General features: G+C 60.0%; 1 protein-coding gene across 3 annotated transcripts in view; it reads right to left on the bottom strand.

Moving 5' to 3' along the window:
* LOC121271549 (pleckstrin homology domain-containing family A member 4-like) overlaps positions 1-1,881 on the bottom strand; it is a 75,409-nt gene extending 73,528 nt beyond the window's left edge. For 2 of the 3 annotated variants that reach the window (XM_041177545.1, XM_041177547.1), the window contains exon 1: positions 1,731-1,881. The gene's annotated coding sequence lies outside the window, so the exon portion shown is untranslated. The remainder of the gene's footprint in view (positions 1-1,730) is intronic. The other variant, XM_041177546.1, reaches the window with a different exon arrangement.
* Between the last annotated feature and the right edge of the window lie 4,119 nt (positions 1,882-6,000).

Genomic DNA, 6,000 nt, shown 5'->3' on the forward strand with positions numbered 1-6,000 from the left:
CCCCTATACACCCGACCCCACCCTCCCCTTTACAGCCAACCCCACCCTCCTCTATACACCCGACCCCACCCTCCCTTATACACCCGACCCCACCCCTATACCCCCGACCCCACCCTCCGCCTATACACCCGACCCCACCCTCCCTTATACACCCGACCCCACCCTCCCCTATACCCCTGACCCCACCCTCTCCTATACACCCGACCCCACCCTCCTCTATACACCCGACCCCACCCTCCCCTATTCCCCCGACCCCACCCTCCGCCTATACCCCCAACCCCACCCCCCCTTATACACCTGACCCCAACCTCCCCCATAGCCCTGACCCCACCCTCCCCCATACCCCAAGCCCCACCCTTCCCTGTACCCCGGATCACACCCTCCCTTATACCCCCAACCCCACCCTTCCCCCTTTACATCTAACCACACCCTTCCCCATATTCCCCCAAACCCACCTTTCCCCAATTTGATAATCAACCCCACCTTCCCCCCATACCCCCAACCCCAGTCTCCCCCCATACCCCGAACCCCACCCTCCCTCCATACCCTGAACCCCACTTTTCACCCCCATACCCCCAACCCCACCCTCCCTCTGCACCCCCAATGCCACCCTCCCCCCATACCCCCAACCCCACTCTCCCTCCATACCCCCAACCCCACTCTCCCCCCAACCCCACTCTCCCTCCATACCCCCAACCCCACTCTCCCTCCATACCCCCAACCCCACCCTCTCCCTCCATACCCCCAACCCCACCCTCTTCCTATACCACCAATCCTTCTGCCATCACATCCAACTTTCCTTGGACATCATGTACACAGAGACAGAGATGGACAGAGATAGAGAGATACAGAGAGACAAAGAGAGAGAGAGACATAGAGAGAGAGACAGAGACAGAGAGAGGCATAAACAGAGACAAAGAGAGAGATATAGAGAGAGACAGAAAGAGAGAGACAGAGACAGAGAGAGAGAGAGACATAGAGAGAGACAGACAGGGAGAGAGAGGGAGACAGAAAGAGAGACAGAGAGAGAGACACACACACAGAGAGGGGGTGTAGAGAGTAAGTTCCATGAATAGCCCAGTGACAAGTTTGAGTGTTTATAAAACTGGGACATCGCAGGATCTGGGGTGTTCTTCTGCTGTTCAGTGGGTCAGTGTGAGGAAAATGACTCAGGCAATCGCCCTGTCAGTGGGCAGGATTATTCACCAAACCCTGTGTCTATTCCCGGTTTTATAATGAGTCAGGGCAATTCTCCCGAAAAGAATGAAAGAGTTTGGAAGAAGCAAATGTGATGCTGGGCTCAGAAATTCAGCAAGGACACATGGGACTGGAATTTTCAGGAGGCAGGGTGGGGAACAGGCATGGGCGTCGGGGGGACATGCCCTGTGGACTCATTTATTTTTCTGGTTTCCCTGGGGATAATAACATTCAGGATCCCAATGAATTAAATGCAGTCGTTAGACAGCAAATCACCCCTTGTGTCAACCCCTCCAACCAGGGTGCTCCTAACCAACTTTACATGACTGTAATATTGGACAGAGCTCTGTAACCAGGTCACTTGCAATTGCACAGAATGAAATATTTGGGGGGAGGGCATTCGCTCGATTCAAACAAGTGGATGTGAGTCACACATGATCCCCACCAACCCCCACAATCTATCACTGATGATAAAACCCCCACTGCAGTCGCCTCTTTAACTGGCCGAATACAGGAATCAGGTTGGCTCCTACCTCTGGCTGTATTCACACCGACACTGTGACTGAGTCCTGGAGCATTGCTCACAAACTGAGCTCCATTTGTTGTTCCAACCTCAGCTGAAGATCAGCAGCTGCTGCTAAGAGAAGCTGCAGTTTCTCTCTTCTCTAGCCTTTCTCATTCACTCTGTTCTCATTCTCCACCAATCGCCTACACATTCATTTACTCTGCAGAACTATTTCAGGAACAGACAGAGCTAGCAATTCACAATCAGACACATGGCAACTGTACCATGTCCACAGCTTGCTAAAATATTATAATTATCCACGCCTCCCACACTGTTTTAACTCTCTCAGTCCCTGATTCACATGGTTCGGCTCAAAGGGAAAATGACAACACAAGAGATCTCAACCTCCATCTTGTGAATTTACTGCGTGTTATGGAATAAGATGACAGCTTTTACCATTTGATACAGAATGAGGACATTTTATTAACAGCACAGAGTCAGCAGCAGCACAGCACGGAGGTGCCACCTTTCGATGAGACGTTAAACAAGGGCCTTGTCTGCCAGCCCAGGTAGGTGCAAAATAACATGGGGCCACTTTTGCAAAAAGGAGCTGGGGAGTTCTAGCTGGAGAATATTTATCCCTCAACCGACATCACAAAAATAGATGATCTAGTCATTACCAAGTTGCTGTCTTTGGACAAATTGGCAGCTGCGCTTCCTAAATTGCAACAGGGACGACATTTCAAAAAGTATCTCAGCTGTGAAACACTTTCAGATTTCCAGTGGCCATGAAGGGTGCTATAAAAAATGCAAATCTTTCCTTCTTTAACTGAAAAGTAAAGCTCCCTCTACACTGTCCCCATCAAACACTCCCAGCACGGGGTTAGATACAGAGTTAAAAGCTTCATTCCCCCTCCCTCTCTCTCCCTCTCCCTTCCTCCCTCCTTCTCCATGCTAGCAGGAAGTTGGCCTGAGACTAGTTGATTGAGGATTCAGCCCCAATATGAGAATCAATGAGTGGGATTTGGGTCAGAGGATCTCTGGACTCAGTACCAATGTTCCTGTTGTTGAATATCCTGTTTTGCTGTCCCAGCTCCACAGCAACACCCGAGATACAGCCAGTTTCAGCATCTGGGGCTCCCACATCCCACATGCACCCAGCACCTGGCTACAATCTTTCCCACTGACCACCTCACATTGAAAACCCATGGGCGGGAGGGTGCAGTGTGTGAAGCAAGGAAGTAGAGCAGAGTGGGGGGGTGGGGCAGAGCGGGGGGGGTGGGGCAGAGCAGGGGGGTGGGGCAGAGTGAGGGGGTGGGGCAGAGTGAGGGGGTGGGGCAGAGCGAGGGGGGTGGGGCAGAGCGGGGGTGGGGTAGAGCGGGGGGGTGGGGCAGAGCAGGGGGTGGGGCAGAGCAGGGGGTGGGGCAGAGCGGGGGGTGGGGCAGAGCGGGGGTGTGGGGCAGAGCAGGGGGGTGGGGCAGAGCGGGGGGTGGGACAGAGCGGGGGGTGGGACAGAGCGGGGGGGGTGGGGCAGAGCGAGGGGGTGAGGCAGAGCGGGGCAGAGTTAGGGGGGGTGGGGCAGAACAGGGGGTGGGGCAGAGCAGGGGGTGGGGCAGAGTTAGGGGGGTGGGGCAGAACAGGGGGTGGGGCAGAGTGAGGGGATGGGGCAGAGCGAGGGGGTGGGGCAGAGTTAGGGGGGTGGGACAGAGCAGGGGGTGGGACAGAGCGAGGGGGTGGGGCAGAGCGAGGGGGTGGGGCAGAACAGGGGGGTGGGGCAGAGCAGGGGGTGGGGCAGAGCAGGGGGGTGGGGCAGAGCAGGGGGTGGGGCAGAGCGGGGGGTGGGGCAGAACAGGGGGCTGGGGCAGAGCAGGGGGCTGGGGCAGAGCAGGGGGTGGGGCAGAGCGGGGGGTGGGGCAGAGCAGGGGGTGGGGCAGAACAGGGGGCTGGGGCAGAGCAGGGGGTGGGGCAGAGCGGGGGGGGGTGGGGCAGAGCAGGGGGTGGGGCAGAACAGGGGGGGTGGGGCAGAGCGGGGGGGGTGGGGCAGAGCAGGGGGGGGTGGGGCAGAGCAGGGGGGGGTGGGGCAGAGCAGGGGGGGGTGGGGCAGAGCGGGGGGGGTGGGGCAGAGCGGGGGGGGTGGGGCAGAGCGGGGGGGGTGGGGCAGAGCGGGGGGGGTGGTGCAGAGCAGGGGGGGGTGGGGCAGAGCAGGGGGGGGTGGTGCAGAGCAGGGGGGGTGGGGCAGAGCGGGGGGGGGTGGTGCAGAGCAGGGGGGGGTGGGGCAGAGCAGGGGGGGGTGGGGCAGAGCAGGGGGGGGTGGTGCAGAGCAGGGGGGGGTGGGGCAGAGCGGGGGGGGTGGTGCAGAGCAGGGGGGCGATGGGCAGAGCGGGGGGGGTGGGGCAGAGCGGGGGGGGTGGTGCAGAGCAGGGGGGGGTGGTGCAGAGCAGGGGGGGGTGGGGCAGAGCGGGGGGGGGGTGGGGCAGAGCAGGGGGGGGTGGGGCAGAGCAGGGGGGGGTGGGGCAGAGTGGGGGGGTGGGGCAGAGTGGGGGTGGGGCAGAGCGGGGGGGGTGGGGCAGAGCAGGGGGGGGTGGGGCAGAGCGGGGGGGGGTGGGGCAGAGCGGGGGGGGGTGGTGCAGAGCGGGGGGGGTGGGGCAGAGTGGGGGGGTGGGGCAGAGTGGGGGGTGGGGCAGAGTGGGGGGGTGGGGCAGAGCGGGGGGGGTGGGGCAGAGCAGGGGGGGGTGGGGCCAGAGCGGGGGGGGTGGGGCAGAGCGGGGGGGGGTGGGGCAGAGCGGGGGGGGGTGGGGGTGGGGCAGAGCAGGGGGGGGTGGGGCAGAGCGGGGGTCAGAAGCACTGACATGAGGTACAGGGTTAGAGTGGGGAGGAGAGTTTTATCTTTGGTGAGTTGAAGTATTGAGTTGTGGACGTGGGTGTCAGAATTCCATCGACATTACAGAGCCAGCTGTTCAGCTTCTGTAGCTGTCAACACATGGACAGGGAATCCGATTCTGCTGTGCCAGTCTGGATGGGCCATTGTCCAGCAAATAACCATGGACATTGTCGACACCAGTCTGACTATAAAAGGTAAAAACCAACCCCAGTGTTCCACATCACTGCACGTGCTCTAACTCCAGAGTCTCAGGACTTCATTTTTCGGCTACAGCTCAGGTCTCATTTGAATAAAGTTTTTGGCATCAGGTATCTTATTCTCTCAGTCTATCAGTCAGTCTCACCAGCTGTGCGACAGGACATAAATGACAAAGTTAGAGCTTCACTCCAAATCTCAATGGGGATCTTGCTCCAGATTTACCCTCCAGGATCTTGACCAAGATAGGGCACTCACTGTGTGGACGATCAACCATCCCAGCTGCCCAGGATGGGCAGTGATAGGTCACTTCAACAGGCTCCTCTCCTCTCTCCCAGGGCTCAATCCCACCCCCCCCCCCCCCACCGGCCCACTTACACCCCCTCAGCCCCCTCCCCTTCACCCCCAGCCCCCGCCACCCCCAGCATCCCATTCTCGCCTCCCTGGTCTGCTCGCCCCTCCAGCAGCCCTCCCCATCTGGCTCCCCCTCTCCCTCCCTCCCAGGCTACTCTCTCACGGCCTCTCTCTCTCTGCCCCCAGAATCTCTCCCCGCAGCCTCCCTCTCCCCCCCAGCCTCCCTCTCCCCTCAGCCTCCTTCTCCTCACCAGCCTCCCTCTCCCCTAATCCCTCTCCCTGGTCCCTCTCCCCTGTCCCCTCTCTCTCTCCCCGGCCCCTCTCTCTCTCCCTGTCTCCTCTCTCTCTCCCTGGCCCCTCTCTCTCTCCCCGGCCCCTCTCTCTCTCCCTGTCTCCTCTCTCTCTCCCTGGCCCCTCTCTCTCTCCCCGGCCCCTCTCTCTCTCCCTGTCTCCTCTCTCTCTCCCTGGCCCCTCTCTCTCTCCCTGGCCCCTCTCCCCTGTCCCCTCTCCCTCTTCCCTGTCCCCTCTCCCTCTTCCCTGTCCCCTCTCTCTCTCCCCAGCCCCTCTCTCTCTCCTCGGCACCTCTGTGTCTGGATTGGGAGAAGGGAAATTGTGAACAAAAACATCCAGCCAAGTCTGATAAGGGGCATTGAGGGGCTGAAAGGCATCCCCCTGTTCCTGTGTAACAGGCTCGAGAGGGGCTGAATGGCCTCCCCCTGTTCCTGTGTAACAGGCTCGAGAGGGGCTGAATGGCCTCTCCCTGTTCCTGTGTAACAGGCTCGAGAGGGGCTGAATGGCCTCCCCCTGTTCCTGTGTAACAGGCTCAAGAGGGGCTGAATGGCCTCCCCTGTTCCTGTGTAACAGGTGC

This window comes from Carcharodon carcharias, chromosome 31, assembly GCF_017639515.1.
Source record: "Carcharodon carcharias isolate sCarCar2 chromosome 31, sCarCar2.pri, whole genome shotgun sequence".
In the NCBI taxonomy this organism is placed as follows: Eukaryota; Metazoa; Chordata; class Chondrichthyes; order Lamniformes; family Lamnidae; genus Carcharodon; species Carcharodon carcharias.